We start from the raw sequence: 14,735 nt of genomic DNA on the forward strand, positions 1-14,735 counted from the left end.
ACAAGCCCGGGGGCGCCAGTGAGGGTGCGGAAAGGAGAACCAACTAGACAATGTCCATGACATCTGCGAGGCTTGGGGCGTGGTATAGGGGAGGTTGGAGTCACGCATAGCCCATAAGACTGGGGTGCGCCAAGTCAGTCCATAAAGAACCGGGGGTCAGGATAAACCAGAGCACCGTGTCCAAGGGGACAAAAGGCAGCCTCCCTGATAAAATACATACCATCAAAGACGTGGTGGGCGAGAACGAGGGTACTTTATACCTAACTTGGCATGGTAGGGGCGTTAGGAGAGATCATGGCTGCTCCTAGGACCCCGCGCTGTGACAGTCTCGTGTACACATGCCCTATAAGATACAAATCTACCCGGCCTTCTGCCTGACTTCAGACTAACATGGCTAACTACCTCTCTCTGCTAATGAAAATCTTAAAGTAAGGACTCTGATATATTATATTAAATCAGCTTCAAATAAAAGAGATAAGCTTGGGAAAAGAAGGTGAATACACACTACACGCTACATACACTTGTTAGAGTAATTAAACCAGAATTATAGAAGAAGCCTGGTAACAAACCCGTGAAATGTACAGCTGTGTTTGGTCAGTAAGATTTCATTCTCTTAAAGATCTAGACTACCTCTCTGATTACATGGGGGCACTGAACTAAAGCTGACTTCAGGTATAAAAACAGAATCACAAAAGTTTGGTATTTATGACCAATCCCATTTACAGTACGGTTGATGGGAGAAATGCCAGGTTTCTATTCTGCAGTGTAACTGGAATCAAGGAAAAATGATATTGTAACCATGTTGCTAAAGAACACAAATATGTTTGGAAAAATACTTAGGACTTAATTGCAATATTGATGAAGCATACTGAATTAAACTGTGTTCAGGATGTACAAAGGAAAACCCACATTATTACACCCTGAAACTGAACAGCAAACAAATAGAAAAAGAAAAGAATTCCAGAGCCATTCACCACACAACACAGAAACTGAAAGTGAGCAGTCAGAGAGAACTAATCCTTTAGTGATGTTATTGATATTTTGGGCAGACATCACATTCTGCCTTTCCCAGCTATTTACAAAAATTCATAATCACGGAAGTAGCTATGCATGTCCACTTTAATCTTCCCAATTCACCACCTTCAGTAAAACTCTCAAAGGCCAATCTAAACACTATCGTACTTTCCAATTCCAAGTATACTGCAAATTAAAAGAATTAAGAGGCCTAGGTCACAAGCCTACCTTGTTAGTGAGCTAAGGACTCATTTGTCAGCAGTTGGAGTCCATGCCAGTTTGAGGAAATACAAAGCATCAACAACTCAGTTACTTTGTTAGTGCAAATTAGGTGCAAAATAGAAGTTTGGTTTCAGTGCAAGAATAAGGCATTTATTTTTCCCCAGAAGTATAGACTATGGAGTGATCCTGTTTTAATTAGAGACACTGTGTACCCCTTTACTTGTAACTATCCTGGGAAATAGCTGCTTGCCTAGCATGTAATTAATGAACAGCTTACCTTTTTAAACTACTTTAAAAACATAACCACAATAAATCAGCACCAAACAGTATCAGAATGTGTGAAATCTTCCAGCTGCCTGCAATGTAGATGGTGATCCCATGAGCTGAAACATTTAGTGGGCACACTTAGGAGCACTCCATCACTCCCCTGTATGTCTTGTAGGCCTACAGAGATGGGATCCAGAGTTTGTGCAGCAGTGTGGCTGCATCCCCTCTTTGGCTGTGCCTCACATGCTCAGTGAATTCTCACAGGCACTGCAGCACAGGTCCTGCTGGGAGCTCCACCTGTGCTGTGAGCTCTATGAGCTCATCACTAGTCAGAGAGGCCATGGCCATGGCTGCTTTCTAGCAGCTCTTTTCTCTTCTTCCTTCCTTCCCCTCATTCCCCCCACCTCCCACCCCAAATTCAATAGCATGGGGAAGGGGGACAGGAGTGGTCAGTAACACTCATCCCCCTCTTTCACCCAGCTCTGTCACTGTTCGCTGCTCCTCCCATCTCCTCCTTTTTCTGCTGCTGAATTCAGAGACAGGGAAAAGGGAAGGAGGAAGGGGAGGAAGACCAGCAGGCTTTGGAGCTGCTTGAAAGTAGGGACAGGCAGACCACATGCTGTTGAGCTCAGAATTCACAACACAGCTCCAGCAGTAGGTGGTGAGAGCTCACTGGCACCCAGGATCACAGCAATGGGCGTCAGCCACATCCCCTTCAGCTGTATGGCACATGAGCAATGAGCTGTCTTCACTGTGCCTGCATCCCACCCCCAAAGGGGATTGGTTGCACCCCCACTGCTGCAATCTTGGTTCCTCCCATGGGGGCATAGGTTTCATTACAGAAGACAAAACACCTGTGTATGGCTGTCCTATAACTATCTGCCTGGCTGGTGTATGTAATCCAGAAATTCAAAGATAACCTAGAAGTTCACCTTTGTGTCTTGTACAGTAGCAATATGTATTTTGAAAACCTGCATTCCTAAAAATTACTTAATTAAAATACATTCTGCATTCACATGTCTTTTAGATGTTCATTTCTACAGGTGTACATACATTAGCAGAAGGATAAGGTATTAAAAAAAACCAACTTACTAATTGTACAGGTCAGAAACTGGTCAAGTGTGAATCCATGACAGGACCAATGTAATTTAGTTTAAAATTCATATTAATGAAAATGAGGAACCATGAATGGTTTAGCACTCCTTCTCATACTGGGTACACCTACACATGCTATTAATACAAATGAATAAACTCTAACTCAGTTCATGCTGGAGTTTATTGCTCCCAGACACTCCGTTTATACATGAACCCAGGACCGCAGCATGTTGACCCAGGTCAGAGAAGCTCTGGCTGGCAGAGGGCTGCTCTGACCCGGCTCAAAGTGCTGCAGAGGGGCAGGCTGGGGCACGAGGGTGCTCCAGTGTGGGGTAGCTGGCAGGCAGCCCCCACACTTCCCACTTGTGAAAACGACTGAAGATGAACATGCGTAGGGTGGCAGCTGCTGTGCAAATACCCATTAGTGTAATTGAGTAGCATAACTTTAGGTTAAGGGGAAAAGTGCAAAAACAGCTGCCACCACAACTCACCATAGCACCACCACTGGTGGTGCAGCAGCCAGCTCTGCCCCTTTTGCCAGCACTGCCCAGGGTATAGAGCTGCCATGTTAGGTCTCTGCAAATACTTACATTGTTAGCTGTAGAACCCCAGTGAACACTTAAGTGAAGACTCAAAAGTTAAAATAGAAAAGTATTAAACAAATGAGATTCATCAAGAAATAGGCCCTTCAAATCTCAAGCTGCCCTTCTTTTTTAAATGAATACTATGCTAAAAGACATTTTCTATGTACTTTTTCCCCTCCAATTTTGAATACCAACCATTCACCTCCAATCACTTTCCAGTTCCCTAATGTGAAGTTCCATCACCTTTCATCATTTTCCTCAACACTATTATTTTTGTTGTCAGTCAAAATCCTGCCATTACTTTCTTCAGGAAAGCCTCAAAATCTGACCCCGATTGACAGTTTGCCTACCAAAGAATTAATGATGTCTTTCTCATCATTTTTCATCTTGTTTACTTCAATAGATTAAAGACAACAGTTACCATACCAAGATCTGATGCAGCAAGAAAAGTCTCTTTCATGTGTAAACCAGAATTTGAAAACAGTCTAAATATTGGGGGCATGTTCTTACAAACAAATATTGGCTTTAAACCTAAAACCAGAAGCTTTACTTACAATACAACATAAAGGGAACATAATGCTTATTTTTCTCTCATATTCATATGTCTTGTGGTATTGTCATGTTAGAAGCAGCAGGGTATGTTTGAAATGATTCCAAGACACATGTTATACTGTCATTTTTAATGGTTATTATGACCTTAAGGTCCTAAAAAAACAGTATGTGGTCTGAGAGTAGATCTGACCTCAAAACACACTAGATATAATATTTATACCAACAGGCATCCAGCGGTTATTTTGAAAAATGGCCACTCAACAAAATTTAAAAATTAAATGTTGCACAGTAGTGTCATTCATCAAAATAAATTATGTAACGTGCACAGTACAGTGTTCAAAATTTCTAAAAGGACATAAAATTTGCCTCCAGATTTCTGTCAAACACCACTATCATGGTCAATTGTAAGACCAGTGACTGATCATCACTCAACTTCCAGTAATCCTTCTATCCTACTAAATCCCTCAACACTTTATACCATCTCTTATGAAACCATGTAGGAGTCTCATGGCACATTACCTTAATCATGAAGAACATGGTATATAATTTCTTTCAAGCCTAACCTTTATGTGACTCCTTGCTGAGATTGCTTGGCAAGCGGTGGGGATATTACAAAAGAAAACATACAGGGCCTCAACTCAGCCCCACTAATGCTCCTTTGTGCCGCTTATGCAGTATAAAGCAGCCTTAAAGCCACCTTAACTACAAGAAGCATTTCTCGTCATCGGCACAGGGTTGTCAGGGTAAATGTGACAATATGGAGAAGCCAAGAGCAGAACAGTGTCCTCATCTGCTTTTTTATTGGAAGTGTGTATTAACAAAAAGGCTTATGATGCAAGGAACAGTGTAATGCACATTTAATATTGCTTATTCTCAGTTTCAGACATAAACCTGTTTTCTCTTATGACAAACCAAAGAAAACTCACCACAAATAATCTATCTGGTGTCAAAACTAACAATAAGGATGGCCAAAATCATCAGGTTCACTTAACCTATAATCCTTCCAAAAATTATGACAATATCTTTATATAAAAAAAAAACCTGTTTATATAAGCAGCAGCAAAATGTTTCTAGATCAAGAATTTTATTTCTTTACATAAACAGTGGCATAAGAAGGAAAGTAGGGACCGTTGAATACATGGTTTGAAAACTAACATTCAAAAAACCTCCCCCCAATGAATGTCTTCACAAACTAGTTACTTTATGAACAGTCTAGGACATTATTTTCATTGGAAGAATACTCAGGTTTTTAATACAGTAAAAAGTCATCACATCATGCTTAATTTGGGTGAACATTCCTCTTACCAATTGAGAACTAACAGAAGGAAAATTTTGATTGGTTGTAGCATGACAGATTTGATGTAAAACATAAAGAACTTCATCAGCTCTAAAACAATGTGTCAAAAGCAAAATATCCCCTCATTAGAAATAGCAGTTGATGGACTGAGCCTGGATTTCTCAAGATGATCTCTAAAGTACATAAGTGATATAGAAAAGAATAAACAACAGCCACAGACACTACACAATGATTATTACTGATAGCTGATCACTTTGAGAAAGTTGTCTTATGAGTAGCTTCTTTCTTACTGACTAATTTCTGATTCCAGTATGACCACAAGGAACATTTCTGATTGGCTAAGGTCAGAAACAAACTTATAATTATACAGTATGCTTTAGCAGTCTTTATGCGAGTCAGAGAGACATTGTTTCTGTCTTCCCATAACATGAACAATATGAACATGAACATGTACAACAAGCATGCAAGATTTACAATGGACAAGGACAAATATTTTTTTCAAGGACAAATATTTTTATTGTTTCCATATGGTATTGATAGGTCTTACTGTGGAAAAAAAAAAAAACAGTAGGATAATGCATTAAACAGCTTCTTTCATGATTTTGGTCAGTTTCTGAATCTTGGATTTCATGGACATGTCAACATATTTCTCTCCGATGCTGACAATCATTCCACCCAGGACTGATGAATCAGTCTTAGTCTCCGGTTTTAGGATTTCTCCTTTAGCCAGAAAGCAGTTCCAAGTAGTTTTCAGCTCAGTAAGACTGGCTTCATCCAGGTCCTGAGCAGAGCACTTCTCCACAGTATGCACTCATGATCTTTCCAAAAGTGGAAATCACATCAGGAGTCTGGCACAAGCAACCATTTTCAGCAAGCAAATTGACCAAGATGACAGTGATGGGGGACAATCCTTCTTCTACATCATTTAAAAGTTTTTTTTAATTGCACTCTATGCGAGGATTCAGGACAACACCGGCCAATTTGGGATCCCTCATAACTGTTGATACTCGACTCAGTTCCTTTTCTATCTGCTCCTGTTTCTTCTGCTTAGAAGTAGCAAAGTAGAGAGCAGTAGCATAGCGACCTTCCACTCCATACAGCTTGATGAGCTGGGCCCCGGAGCGGATGATGCCAGTGCTGAAGGAGCAGACCTTGTGGGAGAACCCGGAGGCGGCCTCCATCTTCTCCTGCTGCTGCTGGAGGTCAAAGTGGGGCCCCCTGTCAGATTTACAATGAACTTTTGAGCTGCTAAACTTTTATTTGTATCTTTGTGGATCTCTTTATTTACAGCCTCAAAACATGTGACTGGATCTGTATGTTTAATACCATACGTCCATTGAATGGGAAAATGTGTGTGCTTAGTTTGCGCAGGCACTCTAGTATCATGAAATTCCCTACCTCTTTAAGAATAATGAATAAAACAAAGTAACCTACACAATGAAGCAAGTGAAAATTAATACAGTTCAAAGAATATAAAGCACCACCATTGTAGAGTAAAAGCTGCTACTGTTTTTTCTCCAATAAAAAATTGCTATTGGTTTTTTAAATCATATGTTTTTCAACAGACTCTTTAGATGTGTTTATACTTGTTTCCATATCCGTTATGTAGTATGGCATTTTGAGTCTTAAAAGAAACCTTCATTTCTATAGTCCATATTTAGGCAAATGAAATAACAGATCTGAATTCTTGAAAATGATCTTGCATTCCCTTTCTTCAATAGAGCAGAAGCTGACCATTGAAGCACAAGTTTTCCCATTATATTTGCAAGTCTAATTAAGGCTTTTAACAAATACTTAGGAAATTTGTGACAAAATATTTCTACGTTAAATCTCTAACTGGGATTGATTCCACTTCATGTTAAGTAGTAATGCCAAGGGTCCTGTTTTAACTCCAGTTGAGGCATATCAACCATTCTTTGACAGAATGTTTATAACATTTAATGGGTGAATATGCTACATAGTATTTTGTTTTTAATTTGATTGAAATGTGGTACATACTAACATCAGGCCCATGGGAGAGTTGGAGAAAAAGGCAAATTCAAATATGGTCATGAAGAATTCCTTTCCTCATATAAGGAAAAAACCTTAATGGGCTTTGGACTGAGCCTACAACAGTTTCCCACAATATGCAAAATGATTTGAACATGATTTTCATGACGTGGTTTCATGATATTGTCCAAGTTGTAACATGAAGGCAGTAGTGCATAAGGTGAAAGGCAGGGATCTGCAACTTCCTGAAGGGTCTCTCAGAGGAGTGAGCCCTGGTCCTCATTTGCTGAAGCTGCTCCCAAACCTGCTTGCTCAACAGAAATTGTCATGATGCAGCACCTCTCAAGATCTATACCTTGTGCAATGACAGACCGAATTGTTTACACTGGAGACAGGCCTGTTAGCTTGCAGTTATGTTTTGTGACTAAATTTTTAGTTACCAAACCACATTTTTTATTTATTTCCAAACTTAATAAGAAGAACTTCTTAAAAATGCTGCTCCTTAAGAAAGAGGTGAGCTGGAGCCATACTAGGGCTGGGATGACTTAGTTACTCCTCAGTCTTATGAATACGGAGGAATGTTAGCTAGGGCCTAAGAAGAGAATTTCAACCAGCTGGACTCCTTTGAGCTACTGTTGAGATCATAGTAAGCCCATTATCCACCATTTTGAAGGAGGGCACTACGTAAGCCAGCCAAAGGCCCCTCTCAAGGACTGCTATACTACTTGTTCCACCAGCTGTTTCCTACTTTTCTTTTTTTGAAAGAGCTCAGGTAAGCATTATGGCTGTATCCCCATGCGCTGGGGCATGTGATTGCCTTTGGGAAAAAGCTACAGCACTAATTCGTGCCACTGCTTTTTGCCCCAGCACATGCCCCTGTACATGGGGTTAGCATGGGGGAAAATGCTCCAGATGGGGTAGAGGAGGCTGGGGCCAGCTGCTGTGCTGGCCCCAGCAGCCTTACCTGAGATCCTGGGGCCTCCTGGGGCAGCAGAGGTGGTGATCCAGCAGCAGGGAGACTGGCCGGCAGCCAGAGCATGGCTCTGGCTGTCCAGGCTCCCAGTCTGCTGGTGCATGCTGCTGCCCTATGCGCTGTGCCGGGTTTTTTTGCGGTGTTTTTTTGATGCTGGGATTTCTTGGTGTCAAAAAAAGCCACCGCACTGCCAATCTGCAGTTCAGTGAATGGGTACACATGCACCACATATGCTTTGTGGCACCCAAGGTGCACATGCACGCTCATCTGCATGCTTGGCACCTTGTGGGTCTTTTTTATTCTCTTTTGAGGCTGACAAGAAAGGTTTTGTTAGAAATGGATGTAGTGTGAATCATCCAGTAAACTATGGGAAAGGGTAAATACCAGTATGTGCACTATGAAGAGACTTGGTAGGTCAGGAGAGAGACTGGATTAGGAAAGGAACTTCAGACCTCAGTAGAATTAATCACCTCCTGGACATTATGTATTTTATGGCAGGTACTAGAGCAGTATAATTAAACAGAGAGACAGTCAAGAGAATGAAACAGGTAGTTGACGCAGCTCTTTGTCATAAGTAAATCAGAGACTTGAAGATAGGCACCATATATTCAGTCCCACAATCTCACAGGTAATAAGCACTGTGGGTCTAATAAAAGACATCCAAGAGAAAGCCTTTTACTAATTTTCTAGCCAGCAACAAATATAATATCCTTCCTGAGTAAGAGAGCTAGAAGCAGGTGGTATAACAACAGAACAAATTAGCTTTATTGGCCTGGAGAGTTTATGATTAGCATGGGAGGTCTGAAGCCTGCTGCTCACTAAAAAAAATAACATTTCACTTTGATGCACATCTATCAGCACATTCAGCTAGCACTATATTAAAATGTTTTTCTTTTTTAAATGTGGGTTTCAGCTGCTGTGTCTGGCCACCATCTGATTCATAAGTGAAGATACTTAGGCTGTGCGCTAAGACTCAACACAGTACTGTATATACAAGAAATATCAGAAAACATCAAACATTCCCTGGGTACTTGGTCACTTAAAAAAACTTCAAACTAATAGAAAATATTTGTACTTAAAAACATCGCTATTACATTCAAGACTTTAGAATAAAAAAGTTCTAGTTCTGTTTATATTATTAAATATACACAGCAGTTGCCATTGCTTCATTCAATTCTTTGTGCACATTGACAGCTACTACGAATGTCAAGTATGTCAGGAAAAGCAGCTCATGAATTTAAGAATAAGTGATATGTATGCCACTGAAAATCCAGATTAACTTCCATAATCTGTCTAATGTCACTCAAAGAAGAGATACCTACTAGCTGTGCAAAGCAGAACATTAACAGAGGTCTGAAGAATACTCATTTCACCTCTTCTGCACAAAAGAAAGTCAGCTTGATACATAAAGGAAAAGACAGATTCACCATATTTAAGGGAAAATAAAAAAAAGAAAATAATTTGCCCTAAATCTGCCACCATTCAAGCCTTATATTCTATAAGCTAGGAAGAAACGATTGGCCAGTTGCTCAAACTATTGCTCAAATTATCATGTATACACAAGGCTCTTTATACCTGATAAATGTCAGATTAAAGGCCAGAAGCAAAATATAACATTAACTAAATCACAATTTATTCTGAATTAAGCCATATGTTTTTTTCCCTAAATACTTAAAAATATATATAAAGAACACATAAGTAAAATATGTGATTGCCTGTAAAATATAAAGTATGCCAAAGTTTGCTTGAATGTATAAATGGAAGCAGCCTAGGTAAACTAACGAATACTTGTGATGCATTTTTGATTGGCTGTATATATTTTAAATCCTATAAAAAATGTATTGACTTTGTATATGGTCAACAGATGCAGCATCTTAAATAGCATAAAGGAGAGTCAGCCTATGAAAAGGAAAAGAAGCTGGTCTTGTATTTAAGTTTAGGACTGAAGAAATAAGTATTTAAATACTATACTTAGTTTGGCAGACTAACTAGAAATGGAGTACACAGGCTGCATGTTTAGACTGAGATGTGGATCTGAATTAGGTTTAAGGTCAAGATTAGGGCTTGAGGCTAAAGTTTAGACCTAGATCAAATGAAAAAATGGGCAGCTCTGTTCAACTTAAGCCACATCTGGAACTGGAAATTCTGACCTAGAAATAAAACCAGATCTGAGACTGTGAATACAACTGCCACTTCCAAGATTTGATGGTTTCAGATTTGAGTTTCCATTTAAACCAAAATGAATGCAGACAGGAGAAAAATAACTGAGTAAAATCTCCTGGAGGCCTCACATGTAGATTTCCCATGTACAAGTAGAACTTCCTCTTCTCTAGCATAACTGGTCTCTTTGCAGTAGATGCGGGTTAAACCAGTGGTGCTCAACTTTTTGGTCTGACAAGCCAGATGAGTACATGGGCCTGGACTGCCAAACAGATCAGACTCTGTGCACCAGGACTGGGCCCACATGCCTAGATTGGGCCCCATGTGGCCTCAGCTAACCCTTGTGCACTGCGATCAGGCCCTACACTGCCTCTACCCAACCCCACATCAGGCTTGGGGTTCTGGGACCCCATGCCACCTCTGTCTGACCCTGCATGCAAGGATTGGGCCCTGTGCCACATATACTCAGCGCCATGTGCCAGGATCAGGCTATACTCCAACACCACCCTGTGCACCTGATTGGGCATGCAGGACCATGGCCTTTAAGGTTCCTCCATAGGTGTGTGGAGAGCCTTGCAGGCTGACAGCACCAGGAGCCAGATCTGGCCCAAGGACCAAAGGCTGAACACCCCTGGGTAACACAGTTCTATACACATGCTCTCCATCTGTGTTTATGTGCGCCTGTCTTCTCAAAGCTGTGCAAATGAAAATGAAAAAAGTTGCGCCCTGTTCATTAGGTTAGCAAACTTTGCTATCCACTTTCCTGGATATGATTCTGAACCTATAAGCTAAGTACAGGCATTTTGGGAGGTTAAATCAGGTTCAGAATGGCTGCCCAATTTAAACTTAGTTTGTCCTGGTGCCAACCTTTCACTTACAGACCCGGTCTCAATGACTGGCAATCACTGTCTAAACCAGTACAGAAGTTCCATGCACATAAAGTGGTCTAAAAATTGCAGAACCCAGCTTAAGATTAACTTGGATCTATGTAGTATCCAACTTATTTGATTTAGGTCAAACTGGTGCATGGAACTTCTGTACAATTTTCCTGTGCAGCCCCAGGGCTGGGAAAACCCAGCCACTGACCCCAGCCCTGGGGCAGCTCTTTTCACTCATCCCATGTACTGGGCTATTTTTTTTGCCCCCCTGGCTCCTTGCTCTCTTTCCCCTCCCCGCTGCTGTCCAGCCATTCCTCTCAACCCCAGTCCCACAAGCCACTCTGGGTGCAGCTATTTTTATCAGCATTTACCATTGCCGGAGCTGAGCAAGTAAATCCTGGTGGGGGAAAGGGAAGGAGAGATGGGGGTGTAGGTTTGCTGGGGAAAGGGATACCACTCTGCCCCTCCCCGTCCCCACCTGTGGGTCATGCCTGCCCCTCACCTAACCTACAGGTTGCACCTCACCCCTATCCCCTCCAGCCTGCTGGACCTCCATCCTGACTTACCTGATATAAGGCAGCCATTTTGGACTGATTTAACATCCCCCATAACACCCCTGAATGTCTGTACTTAGCCATAATTGCTTTTTCTTGTGCCAGACACCTCAATCTCAAAAGCAACAATTAAAAACATGAAATAATCTAAATCGTATTTGAAGCCAGTTAGAAGTAGTTGAGTTTCAGTTGGGTACAATTTTTACATTTTTTTTTAGACAAATTTCTGCTCACAATCCTTCCACTTTCCCCTCCACACATTCACCTTTGAGTCTCACAGGAAAATCAGGAAAGGTTCCAAGCAGAGAATGCACTCAGAGCTTACATACTCTATCTGAGGAAGTGTAACGTTTTGTGGGAGCTGCAATGTGGATGCAATTCACTGTATAGTCATGTGTTTGATGGAGTATATAAGATATAAAGACAAAGAGCCACAGGTTATATGGAATGAATGGGTCATCTTTATGCTGCTCACTACAGAACGCACAGATCTTGCATTAGAGCCCAAACAGGACATTGGCCTTCTTGGTAACTCAAATAATCAATGCCATGTAATTTGACAACTACTGTTCCTCCTTCACCTTAAATAGTTCTAGGTCTCCTTCAGAATATCCTCTGTCCTATGTCCCTGGGAGTCTCTCAAAGGCAAGGTGGAGGTAATAAGCTACACCTGTTACAATTGTCTTGCCTACACTAGAAAACTAAAATCCTTTTCATTAACTACATTTGAAGGATTGGATTTTGAGTGGTTTGTTAGGACTGAAGGCCTCAATCATTTTGAACAAACTTGCTTCACTAGGGAGGCAGACAGAAGAGAGACACAAAGGAAAAGAGCTGTGACCCAACAAGACCAGGATGTATTCTTTCCTCCCAGAACTATTTGCCATGTCTGAAGTCAAACCTGAGGATCTGAGTTCAGCCTTCTTGGTCATCTATGGACTCACCAATGACTTCCCTATTTACTGGAAGACCGTCATCCTTATATTGAGGGACTACCAACTATGACTACAATGAACTGTTTTTGCTGTTTTAAGAATTTAAAAATGTTGTTCTTTCCAACTCCCATCTGTATCTTCAAAAAAACAAGGAAACTTTCATGAATGTTGGTTGCCAATTTTTTTTATAGTCTATAGAGTTGTGGAGTTGCATAATCAGAAAAAAAATCTAAAACTCATGAGTGTTGTGCCTCTCATGCAAATTACAAACAACACTTTATGGTTTCTATAAATCTTTTGCCTTCTTTGATTTGTAGCTCAGTCTTTAGCATGGTCACTTTTATACAGCTGAATGAGGAATTGCTAAAAACAGATGCTTAACTGGAAAATTACGAATTCCTAAATCAATAATAGAATTAATGCACAACATTAAAATGATTACTATGTTGAAAATAAGTTTCTGTTTGAATTACTTGCCAAGACCATGGATAATGATTCTCTGTTTTCCCCAAAAGAACTGATGATATTCTAAAATGGGAATGTATGGTTTACATGGTATAATAAAGGAGAAAGTTGTGGTCTGAGTTTGTTATCATCAACTGTTGCAAGAGAAACCCAGACATCTGAATTCAGGTACAAAGCTTTTTAGACTGGTTTTAAGCTTTGAATACAAGCCAAGGAAAGCCAAAAAGCGTGGAGTTAAGATTGACATTTTGATAATATGCCAGATGATCCCATTTCCACTAAAATCAATGAAAAATTTGTCATTGACTTTATTTAGAACAGGAGATCATGAGTTGAATTCAATCGTTATACATTTTTTTCTTGACAACACAGTAGATGTTGATAATCAACACGTCAGTTCTTTCTTTTAGGCATCTAAGTATTAAACGTGTAAGTAATTAAAAGGACAAATAGTTTAAACCACATCTGGGCCTCAGTCCTCTCGCTCTGTTCAAGCGAAGTAAGGGAATATTCCCATTGAAGTTGATGGGATTACTCAATATTAACTTTAAGTCCAAGCACTTTTTTAGTTTTAGGCAGGAGGTCTCAGCCTTGCTCCCTTTGATTTTGCTATGCAGGAAAGAGTTTTCCTGTTTAGGGGCTTGGAATACTCTGGAAAGCTCAATACTAGCCTAATTAAGTGATAGCAAAATTATTCAAATTAGTGAAATAATCCAAAGGAAAGAATTTGGGGATTCAGGTTTTGTGTGCCAAACATTCTGACCGCTATATGGGATTTCAAACATACATGTAAATGTGCTAATAGCCATAATTGTTTCTCTCCCAAATTTGCTTTTTTTACCAAGTTTTCATGCACTTGATTTTTGAGGCATGAGCCATTGCTAATAAAATACAGTCTTTTACCAGTCAGATTTTAGCTTCTGGCCATGTAGTTTTACAGCGTTAGCTGTGATTTAACTAAATCGCCAATGCCACAGGATCAGAGGTAGAAAGACAGATGGAGGAAAGAAACATATAATAGTAAGTACTGCTATAAATCTATTCAGGCCTCACATTTTAAGTCATTACTAGTATATAAGAACAGCTGAGGTGGAAAAATGTAAAATATTTTTAAATATTTTTAATGGAACTCTTAAACAGTTGGAAAGTTATTACGAGTCTGAACTGACCATGAGCTAATCAAAATTTAGAATTTTAATTAGGTGTGATCTAATCAACTTTCACTGCTCTAGAAGCAAGACAAATCTTTTTTTCTGTCAAAGCAGGGTAGATGAAGATAGTTTATGCATTATTCCCACAAGTTTCCTGCTAAGAGGACAATCTAACATGATCACATACATTTTAAAACAAATAAAACTATCCTGCATAATATTCTATATTTAACCAGCATTCACTCATTAAAATATGACTGTGTGTTCATACATTGCCCTCTCCTTCTGATACAACATAACCCGAGACAGGAAAGCTTTGAGACAGTAGAGGTCTGGGGTATTCTAGAATGAATCATTGTTGATGTTGGTTTTTGTAAAAGCTTGCTTTAGCAAGTTTGGAAATATAAGGCTAAGTTTATCACTGTGCTTATAAAAGGCAAATTAATTGAACTTCCCAGTGGGTGGCCTCAGATTTTTTGGACACTTTTCTTGTGTACTGCATAGCATCTCTCCACTTGTATTGTCTTTGTTATGAAAACAAACAAAACTACTATAAGACTCTTATCCAAACCTGTGATGGGAAAGTGAAAAAAGGGGAG

The 14,735-nt window shown here is 40.1% G+C and overlaps 1 protein-coding gene and 1 pseudogene across 1 annotated transcript in view; both read right to left on the reverse strand.

Annotated features, from left to right (window-relative positions):
* THSD4 (thrombospondin type 1 domain containing 4) overlaps positions 1-14,735 on the reverse strand; it is an 853,555-nt gene that overhangs the window by 436,848 nt on the left and 401,972 nt on the right. The window lies entirely within an intron of this gene.
* Positions 5,336-6,227, reverse strand: LOC109288658 (annotated as a pseudogene).

This window comes from Gavialis gangeticus, unplaced genomic scaffold (assembly GCF_001723915.1).
Source record: "Gavialis gangeticus isolate Ggan-Ray unplaced genomic scaffold, GavGan_comp1, whole genome shotgun sequence".
NCBI lineage: Eukaryota > Metazoa > Chordata > Crocodylia > Gavialidae > Gavialis > Gavialis gangeticus.